Below are 11,696 nucleotides of genomic sequence, written 5' to 3'. Positions count from 1 at the left end.
TTCTCCTGCTTTTACAGCAGGTTAATAAATTGCCACTATTACAGGGTATTCCAGCTTATATTGATGAGGCAGGTACAGAAATAAGCTAATGGGTAGTTCCTATAAAGAGATGTGTTTCCCATGCATAGAAGTGCTACTCTGTAGGAGAGGAGATTTAGCTTTTTCAAGCCTACTAGGATAGATGCGGGGGGGGGGGGGGAGGGGATAAGGAATAACACAATAAAGTAATTAAACTATAAAACAATTGCTGACAAAATTTCTACAAAATTTTCTCCCTGTTCTCCAACATTAAAATAATCATGATTTGAATAGACTGCATCTGTGTTCTCTTTTTTTTACCTCTCTTTTCTGTAAATTTATGATTTGGATCCCAAAAGTTAAAGATCTTTTTAATAAAAGCCCCTTCTGTTTCTTAAGTTAGAAGACGTGGTATTAAGAGTTAAAACTATGACAATAAACGGCCTAATTTCAATAGCACTTGGGCTTAGTTTTTAGAAATGAACATGGTGGCTAAAAATTCTGGGTAGGTGGGGCCTGATCTCATGTATATATCAGTGGTGTCAAAATATGAAGCTATCTTGTTAGCAAGTATCTAGATGCCAGAAAGGGGTCATTCTAGATTATGATTTCTCCTGGCTGAGTTCATTCATTTCTGCCAAAGAAGGGAATCCTGAATTTTAAGCCTTATAAGCTAGAAATAAAATTAGCTTTAAACCTAAAAATTATTCTAGAGAAATACTGCCTTGTTGGTTGAGGCTATTATAACTGTTACATACATAAATAGCTTACTTTATTGGTCTGATTAAATGATCCCCATGCGTCCTTCTGAAACTTTCTGCAATCATTCCTCATTGACTGCCATCTCAGCCAGAAGAAAAGAAAAAGTGATGAACTCTAGGCTTCTTCATCAATGAGCTCAGCCAATAAGCCAATAGAGGGTTCAGTAGGAACCACTGACCTTCCCAGGAAAGCTACTAGCATGAAAACTGAAGAAACATGGCACAGAAACACAGCAGTAAAATTCAAGAGACTAAAATAAACTCGGCGAGCCTGCCTGGTCGCTAAACACTGAATACATTTAAGTGCTATTTTGACAAGAGAGCATGGTGGCTTTTTAAGAATTTCATTTTTAAAACTCTAATACGATTTTGTTCTTCTAACAGCATCATCCTGGGTCTGTGTTTGCTCCCCATGAGGTCATTATTAAGTGAATTGAATTATTGTTCTGTTCAAATGACCTGTGTGTTCAACGTGTGCCGAGCTCTAGCAAGAAATGTTTTATGTATTATTGGGAGATGGCCATCTGGGGCACAAGCCGGGCCTCCTAACATGCAGAAATGTGGGGAGACAGTTTATGTTCAGTCTTATCTATGATCAGAATTCCATTTATAAGCTTTTTTTCATCTACTTGTCAACACTGTTCACTATAGCAACACTGAAAATGGCCAGAAATGAACAGATTTATCAGAACAATGTGAGGTCAGACTATATGTTTCAATTACTGTATATTGGATTTTTATCATACATTTTACATTTTCTCCATAAAAATAGTAACAATGTAATAAAAATGGAAGTAGTTTTCTTTGATCAACTTCCAGTTAGTGTAAGTTACAAAGTGAATAAGATAGATTCATGACTTTTAATAGATAAAGGGTCTCACATTATATATGTATGTTTTAAATATAACATGGTTGTCCATGCCAAGAAACATGGATTAATTTTTTTAAGTCTGAAGAATACTACTCTTCCCTTTCCTGCATATTTAATGAGACAGCATGGCAGTATGTAAAATTAAATTTTAAACTTGAAGGTTACATTTTACCACACACTCCCAACCTTTTCATATATTTTTCAAGTAAACTTTTGATAACGCTGGAGGCATGTTGGACCAAAGGAATGATTTTACAGTGTCTTATAGAAGGTCTGTGTACGATATGATTTTACACTATCTTTCATAAGGCATATATCTTACATAAGTACACCCAGAGAGTCCGTATTACAAAATGAAAAGATTTTCAGGTATCTTTTTCTGGTTGTTTTTCGATGTTGTTGCACTGATACCTCAATTGGCAATAGGAATTAATCTCATAATGAAGTATACAATCTTACAAGGGGAAGAAGACTCTTAAAAGTAAGTCCTTCTGACTTCCCTTCCTCCCTCCTTCCATCCCTCCACTCTTTCCTCCCTTTCCTCCTTCCTCTTTCTTTTTTAAAATAAAAATCTTCTTAAAAAATCTTCTAAGTTGGATAAAGTAGTATTCACTTCGGACATACAACTGTATGGTTTAAATATATCTGGATTTTAATTTTCCTTGTAAGTGGGAGATGTTTGTTAGAGAAATGACTAGTATCAGCAAACAGGTAGAGAGATAAGCTTTGTTCACAAATGTATCCCTGGAGTCATATTACACTCACTCACCTTGAAAGTATCAGAACGAAAATGAAGATAATGATGATGATGATGATATAGCCATGATAACTAGCATGCAATGGACACTATGTGCCTGCGACCAGGCTAAGTGTTTGACAGGCATTGTCTTATTTGCTCTTCACAACAACCCTCTGAAAGCAGATAATGTCATCTTTAGATGAAACTAGGTTTCTGAAGCTAAGAAACTTACCCAAGGTCAATTATGAGGGTCCCATTCTAGGTCTGTGTGACCCGCCCCCAGGGTTCTAGAGAGACGGAAAAGTTAGAATATGTGATGACTATCCCCAGTTTCTACCAATCAAAGAGTAGAAGTCAAGCCAAGTAGAGGCCAGAGGTTTTGCTGTGGCTGTGAGCAGCCTCAACCTTCTCAGTTTAAAAGTGTCCATCCTGGTCTTGCTTTTTGTAGGACCCGAAGCCCTTGGCTCAGACCCAGATCACTTCAGCAATTCCTTGCTCTATATCTTCTCCATATCCACCTCTCTGGTGCACTTTAATATTTCTGTTGCAAATGTGTTTATTTAATATTTGCTTGATATATCATATCATGACTCTTCATTCCTACTGTTCTGGAACACACATCTCTTACAATGGACAAAATGGAACATCTACCTCCTTCTAAATTCCCCCGCTTTTGTTATTATGGCTCAAGGCAGGGCTCTGCTGGGACTAGAGATTGTTCCTCGTCCAAAGAGGTTAGCTGGCCACCCACAAGTGGCCAGAAACAAGGCACTCGGCACAATGAGAACAGCAGTGTCATTAGCTGACCTCCTGGGATCTGAACTGGAAAACTGGGGTAGTACTGATCCATAGGAGTAAAGGCAGAATGGAACAGACACTCTAAAGAGCAGAGATGCCATGCAGCAGAGGCCAGAAGAGAGAGACCTAAAGAGTGGCTGGCCCTAAACCTGTCCCAGTTTTATGGTGGCTTTCCACTTAGTCTCTGCATGTGTCCTTGGACTTTTTCTTAGGGAGAACTTAGTGAGGCTCTGTTCCTTGTACCTGCAAGAACCTGGCAGTCCATATAAGCATCTTATCACCAACATCCTTTGGTGGCTTCTTTTTTCCACCTCTGTCCTTGATGGTTTGATTAGGAGGGATAATAGTCAGGATCCTCTCCTTTGCAAGTGACAGAAACCCAACTAAAACCACCCTAAGAGAGAAACAAACTACAAACCAAGGTGAGGGCGAGAAGATGAAAGATGTGCCACAGGAATATTTGCCAAGGGAAGAAGGTCATGCACCCACAGTTGGGGCCCAAGAACACAATGCCTGATTCTAAGCCTACCAGGAATAAATGATTGGAGTCGGGGAAGAGTAGTTCGGCCAGGGAACAGGAACACTCTTCTGTGCAGACAAAACAAACTGCATCTATGAAAAGAGGTGTAGTTATACAACTTTACTATACCATTTACAAAGAAGGAGAAGAGCAAATTGCTCTTTGTCTCATTTCCCAAGGTCTTCATGCAGACCTACTCCACATTTCCTGCCCCATCTCAGATCGCTGGCTCATCTTCATTACCTGAAGACATTCACTCACCTTCACCTTATAGTCATCCTCACCACCAGGCCCAGCAACTTGAATGAATCAAGGACCTCGGAAGAGAACAGTGGAAGAAGCTCTCTTTTCTTTCAGGATCTCAATGTGTGATCCATGGACCAGCAGCAGCACCTGGGAATTAGTTAGAAATGCAAATTTTTAGGTTTCATTCCAGACATGCCAAATCAGAAACTCTAGGGGTGGGGTCCACGAGTCTGTGTTTTAACAAGCCCTTATGTGATTCTGAAGCTGGCTAAAGTTTGAGGATTTCTGCTTTATGCCACCCTTTCAACAGTCCCTTGTTTAGGTGGTTTATCCAAAGCATTCCCAAGTGAAGCCTGTTGGGTCCCAAAATGTTGTCCTATCATCATCACATATATTTCAGCAGGGCCTCTGTGTGTCCACTCTGTGGTGCCACTATGCACTATGCTACTACTATGCATCTATTCATTGCCATCTGGGGCATCCAAAGAGATCCCAAGGAGAATCTGAAGGATAAAGGTAGGGCAGATAGAAACATTCTATAGGGTTCTCTCATATGGCTCATTCATCCTGCAATGAGAATGTGCACTTTCCTGTGCAGGCACAAACATGTACATCTAAAGTATACTCGGGGGCACTTCTTTGTGTCAGCTACACAGGCTTGTTGCATACCCAGAGACGTTAGGGGTGGTTTCTTTTCTTTCTTTCTTTTTTTTTTTTAATATTTTGTTTATTTATAGACAGAGAGATAGAGCCAGAGAGCATGAGCAGGGGGAATGGTAGAGGGAGGGGGAGAAGCAAAGCAGGCTCCACGCTGAGCAGGGAGCACGTACCCAGGGTCAATCCCAGGACCTTAGGATCATGACCTGAGCTAAAGGCAGTTGCTTAACCCACTGAGCCACCCAGGCGCCCCTTAGGGGTGGTTTCTTGGAGAAACCTCATCTTCTTTATGCATCTAACAGGACTTGCTTAAGAAACCTCATGGGCTTAAAGAAGAAAACTTGAGTCCCAAGTGTCTTCTTGCCCAGTTTTCCTTTTTGTATTGTTAGAAATCTGAGCTCATGTTTTTTTCTGCACCATGAACATCTTTAAGGTATCTTACAAATGCTGTGCATCCAGTAAGTGTGGAGGAGACAAACACTGGTGGCCCCCACTGCTCTTGCTTCAAACCATCAGGACTGATTTCTGGCCTCTTCATTTAGAAATAGATATTTGTTTGTATATCTTAAAGCTCCTAATATTAAAATGTTCCCACTTACTACTTAACCAAAAAAGTATTCTAAAACAGTTTGATATTTAGAACATGAACTTATCGATATGTACAATACAGACCCATGTTTTGGGCAAGTGTAATTATTTGAACACCAAAGATCGTAAGTATTAATAGCAAATGAATTTTAATTTTTGTCCTTAGGATCCTCTGGGTGCAAGAACTCTTGTACAATCATCTAATCTACAATTTCACCTTTAAGCCGAAACTTCTTCTGCCAGGAAGGAGTTCTCATCCCAGAGTAAAAGGATTTGCAAGCAAGGATTCATAACAGAAGTGCCATCTCAGCCTTATTGGTGGGATTGTAAAGTGATAATTTAATTTAATTACATGATAATTTAATATCCCCTGTGTTTTCCTGCGAGTACTTCGAGGACAGTGGAGTGGCAGCTAGGTCTTTGACAGGGTAGTTATTCTAGTGGAAGGTGGGATTGTACCCACAATTACTAGCTAGATTTTTTTTCAAATCTCAATCTGAAAACATCTAGCTCATGTTAACACAATTTTTTTTAAATAACAATGTTCTTTTTCAGGGTCATTCATTTGCATTCTTGTAAACAGAGTTGCACTTCCAGAAAATAGTTGACTATTTATTTGTCTGACCACTGACTTAAGCTTTCTTCTCCAAAAGAGGAAAAAGAGACAGCACCTCCCCATTCCTTAGTTATATCACCAGTTTCCAAACTGCCTAGAAATCTGTTGTCTTGGCTTCTTCAGTTAATTCAGGGAGTAAAAGACAGATAGGACTTATGCCAGATTTCATTTTGTAGTGAATTATTTAAAATTGTTTAAAAGGATAAATATGCTGGAAATTAAATGTGACAGACTGTTAAAAATCGCCCAAGGCAATTTTTAGAAATCTTCAGATTTCTACTCTACTACCTTGGGTAAGGAAAAATGGTGATGCTGATTACAAAGAGAGGAAAGTCAGAAGGAAAATTTAACTTGTTAAGAAGAGGCTGAGTTTAGCTCCCATGTGGCGAATTTGTGGTATAATCCAGTGTAACGGCTCTATGGTGTGCCACCCAAATACCACCTTCAGGACCCAGGCACTCATTCTCCCAGCTATTAGGGTCATTACCTGTCCACGACTCAGAGCTGAGTCCCTCTCTAGAAATGGCCCTTAGCAAAAACTGTCTTGCCCGATGTTGTTTCTTTCTGCAGGGGTAGCCCAAATCCCATGACTGGATGATGAGGGGTACCAGGTCCTAGCTCCCTTGCCTCAATTTGGGGACCTCTCTGAGGGGCAATCCACATTCAGACTTCGGTGGGATTGGCTGCAGCCTTGTTGCAACAGCATCACAACTGAACTTCACCTTCTGTCCAATCTTGCTTTCCTCACCCACTTACAGGTGTTGTTTTCCAAAGCACATCCTGATAAAATTCTTGAACACTTATTTTCATCTCTGTCTCCTGAGGAATCAAACCTAAGATACCCAGGAACCAAACAAAGATGCTAATGTGGGGGGAGGGGACGGGTAAAAGGAGTTACTTCCTTCAATTTTAATAAAGGAAATTTCTTTTAAGTTATAAGCTCTCAATTTATAGCATCCCCTAGGGCTGATTTGATGTATTAATGTGAATAACACCAGTATAAATCAATTAGCAAAGTATTTACTAACCACCCATTAGATAAGTAGCTTCTGAATGGCATCCCCATTAACAGTGTAATTCGTTTATAATATAACCTGTTGGTACTATTCAGATGACTTTTTTCAGTTTTGGTAACAAGCTCATTTTTAAAAACTGCATAGATAATAAGACCATGTGATTCAAAGGGTATAAAAGTGAGTTCCTGACCCAGTATGGACCTCGTCTGATAGTTTTCTATAAGCCATCGGAGCCATACACAATTAGCTCCTCATGAAATCTATTAAAAATGTACTTTTTTGTTTTTTAATCACCAAATGGGACAAAGTCCCAGGTCAAAGTCCTCTGTGTAATGATTATATCCAGTGTGATCAAGACTTGTAGCGCGGATTTATAGATAATATTGTGAGAACCAAGCGGGATTCACTGAGAGGCAAGAGCCTGAATGCAGTATCTCTCATCTCCATGTTTCTTCCTCATTAACACTTGTCCCAGGGCAACAAGAGCTGCCCCACTGTTCTACTGTTACCTCTGCTGGTAAGAACCCAATGCAGGTGGCCCAGCAGGATGCGGGAAGACCACAACGTTGATGCCCAAAGCACACAATCTACAGAATGACTTCCGTGATTCATTTCATTTTTGCAGGCCCAGCTGTTCAGGATTTGCTCACTTGTCAGTGATGTCCTGCAGGCTTGGGTTTGGGAACCCAGAAAAATAGCTAATTATCCCAATTTTTTAAAGTGATGAAAAAATACACATTTCCTGTAACTCCTCATTATTTCAACTCTGGGAACTCCAAAATCTGTGGTGTTTCCTGTATAATGCAGCACCTCTCAACCATGACAGACCACATGTACTAAAATGCTGAGAGAAATACACTGCACAGAAGACAAATTTCAGCAGTTTCTTTCTATCTCTTTCTGGAATTTGATATTAAAATAGTGATTTAACATTTCAATGTGACATAGTTGACAATGCAGGTTTGTGCAATGAAAAGATAATTACTATAACGTTTTAAAATATTTTATTACTGCATTTTTAATAATAAAAACAGTAAAATGCTTTTGCATTTTAGTCTCAGCCTGAACTTTAATAATCATTCTTATTCAAATGACAGGATGTGGAACTGTCGAATGTTGTATATATACCCATGAATGATTTAGGGGAACTATGAAATTATATTAAATTTAAAGAATACAGTTTTGTGTAGAGGGGATAGAAACCCTAATGACTTCACAGGAGAAATATTTATTGGGATATCACGTTACCTTTGTTTGTAGCATAATGGCCTCAGAGGGACGAAGTGAGATTATTTTGATGGTAAATTTATTACATGGTTTTTAGGGGCCTGGGCCTGAGGGATCTTGTTGAAAAGGGTTTTGTGATCTGAGAAGCTATAAGGAACTTTGGCCTCTCGCAGAGTCTCCACAGAGTGAATTGCTGTCCTTGGAGAAATAAAACAGATGCTGCCCAGGGAGGGGAGCAAATGTCTCAGGTTGGTGTCAGCTCACCAAGGAAGGGAGCAAAGAGCACACATTTCACTTCTGTCAAAAATGCTGTATTTCCTTTCAGATAGCAACTCCAAAGCATTCTTCATCTCTCTTCTCATTAAAAGCTCTGGCTCGAACAGTGAACCACTTGATCTGGAATTCTGGCTCTACCATTTGCTGGCTATTTGACTCCAGCAAGTTACTTGAGCCTCTGGGGCCTGTTTCCTCATCTGCAAAATGGGGACAATAATGAGACACACCCCACAGAGTTGTTATGAGGATTAAATGAAGTACTCACTCAATATGTGGCACTCAGGTAGATACACGGTGCCTTGGCACATGATTAAACTCTCCAACGATGGCAGCCATTATTATTTTTGTAAATAAACCCTTTTTTAAAGTCCTGTTTTGTCTGCATGTGTGCAAGAGGGAACCAAGAGGGCATAACTTGTGAAATAGGGTCTGTACATTTTATTGCTTTAAGTTCCAGAAGAGAGCCAGCATAAGGCCAGAGGTGCATGCCCTCTCTGTGGCCACTGTACACCCTGGAGGTTTAGAGGAACCAGCCTAGAGCAGAGTCCCCAGGAGAGAAGAGAACCTTCCAGACTCCTCTCTCACTATTCACATCTCTAGCATGGGCCCCCGGAAGCCCAGAGATTCTGGACTGGTTATAGGCCACAATGACCATGTGTCAGAGTTTGCCCCCCATCCCCATTCCATCCTCCAAAAAAAGTCATTCTCCCAACTGTACATGGAAGAAATTGCCTGGCTCCTTTTCTCTGCTGCTCTTTTCCACCCCATGAGCCCTGTCTGGAAGCTCACCCTCACCCCGATCTGTGACCAATCATTCCTACTCAGAGGGAGCTGAAGAATAAGAATAACTTGGGTGATTTCACACCAAGACCACCCTGTTGATTCTTCTGCTTTGATTATTTGTGCCAGTTCTAGTAACAGTAACGACAACAATTAACTTTTTTAACACCTAGTCTGTGCTAGCCCTGTTCTAAGCACTTTACATATAGTAACTCATTCGCTTCTCACAAAAGCCCTATGAGGTAGGCATTGTCATTATTCTCACTTTGCAGATGAGGACACTGTGGCACAGAGACACTGAGTTAACTTGACCAAAGTCATACAGGTAGTGAGTGACAGAAGGGAAATTTGAAACCAGGCAGGCTGGCGTACAAGCCATGCACTTAATCACTTCCTCCCTAACAATCTTCTTTTATTCCTCTGTCCCAGCCCCTAGCTTGCTCTCCCAATAAAAAGATCAAGACTCCAGTACATTCTGTCTGTCTCAGTGCTGTGGTGATGAGCTGCCTGGGGTCTTAGGTCCTCACCACAAACCCCTGTGGTCTAGATCCCGTAACCCTGCTCCTTCCACCCAATTTTAGGCCTCTCTTCTCTGGATCCCTGCTTGAGATGCTACCTAAAGCCTGTCTCCGAACATTCCAGATGCCACCTTTCTGTCAGGGTTCCCTCCATCATCCACAGGGACTTTGGTCTCCAAGCCTCTGCTCATCTACATTGGATCTCTCACATCTGGGCTCAAGCTCCTACAGGCATAGCTCCAACTTTAAGGGCTCCATTCCTTTTTCTTTTCAAAAAATATTTTATTTATTTATTTGAGACAGAGAGACAGAGAGAGAGTGGGCACAAGCAGGAGGGAGGGGCAGAGGGAGAGGGAGAAGCAGATACCCCACTGAGCAGGGAGCCCCAGGTGGGGCTCAATCCCAGGACCCTGAGATCATGACCTGAGCTGAAGGCAGACACTTTACCGACAGAGCCATCCAGGCGCCCTTCAAGTTCCGTTCCTGATGTGCCATGCTGGGGCAGTTTCTGCAAGGAGTGCCCTGGCTGTGAGAGAGAGTGGCCACATCATTTTCAAACCTGCTAATTCTTCTCGCTCCTTCCACAGCTGAGTCTGGAGAGAGTCATTATAGGGAGGCAGCACTTGAGCTTTCTTAAGATATACCGAGTGAGCAGAGAATCTTCCAAAAGCTTCTCTGTACTAGCATATGTTAAGGTTACTGGTGTGGACAGGTTTCTAGCCATGTAGACAAGAAGAGCAAAGATGACTAAGCCCCTCAAAGATGAATAATGAAAATATTCAAGATGTCCTGAAGACTGTACCATATTCCCTCTGAGTAGGAAAGGGGAACTTAGGATTGCTGCATGAAAATGATCCACTAGATGCTTTTCAATTTAATACCTAAGATATCAAAATGTCAAGTATCCCATGACGCTTTGCTAGGCCAATTGAAACTAACTGAGCAATAAAATATATCTAAAGCAGTAGGAGACTAGGAGAGTTAGGGGACTCCTGAGTCATGAAAGCACATATCTGATGAACAGGTCAAAAAAATTCTCCTGTCTAAAAGGCAGAATGTTAAACATTTTGAGAGGTAATAGATTCCCAACCTAGAGGGTGAAAGTGCCACCACCTAAGATAATTAGCCTCCAGAGCAGGACCACACATGTCTCAGGGTCAAGCACATCACTGACATGAGAGGAAGACCTGGGACATCAGAGCTGCCTAAAAACTCAAAGGATAGTCTGCAAAGCCCTTGGTAAAAGCACAGAAAGTCCTTAAAAAGGAAAAAATGCAGACCTAGTTCATTCAGCAGGGAGGTTGCAGGAAGGTAGAGAGGGTAAAGGTCATGGCAGAGTTGTTTAAGATTGGAAATCATAAAAGAAGATATTTTTAGATTATATTCACCAAAAAATTAAATTCTCTGTAAAGCTAAGAGCACTATAAAAAAAAAAAATAAAAGTTAAACAACAAGCAAGTTATAAGGGTCTCTCTCTCCCCCTCTCTCTGCCCAGCCTCTGACTTCCCCTTCCTATGTTAGCAGAATTCTCCACTCTATGACTCTAGATTAAACTAGGGTCTACTTTCCACTTCAGGAGATGAAAAGTCCCCATATTCACCTTTTCAGCTCCCAGGCAACTAGGATGCAGACTGTGACAAAGGATCAGCAAGCAGACACCCTGGCCCAGGACTCTGAATCAGGGATACAGGACAGCCCATTTTGGTGGCAGTAGCAGCAGCAAGCGTCTAGGGCCAGTGAGGGCGGAGGAGCTCAGGGTGGCTTTCAGCATCTCATGTCAGTATCAGCAGGGTCCTCACCAGGCAGTTCCCAAGTGTGGTTTGGGCTGCTGTTTATCCCACCTCCCTTGGTGCGGCTCTATTTCCAGAGTCCAATTTCTTAGCTTTTCCCATGATTCTGTGATCTACCAAATGCCCTTTCAAAACCTTGGGATTTTTTGCTGGAATAAACCAGTTACTTTCTGTGGCACACACTCAAGAACCCCTAACAATACAGTGGGAAACCTACTTGTTTTAGGGGCAAAAGCAAAATACTCTGAAAATACCATGGTCCTACCAGTTTCATA

This window comes from Zalophus californianus, chromosome 5 (genome assembly GCF_009762305.2).
Source record: "Zalophus californianus isolate mZalCal1 chromosome 5, mZalCal1.pri.v2, whole genome shotgun sequence".
Lineage (NCBI taxonomy): Eukaryota > Metazoa > Chordata > Mammalia > Carnivora > Otariidae > Zalophus > Zalophus californianus.
Note: the sequence above shows the minus strand (reverse complement) of the source record.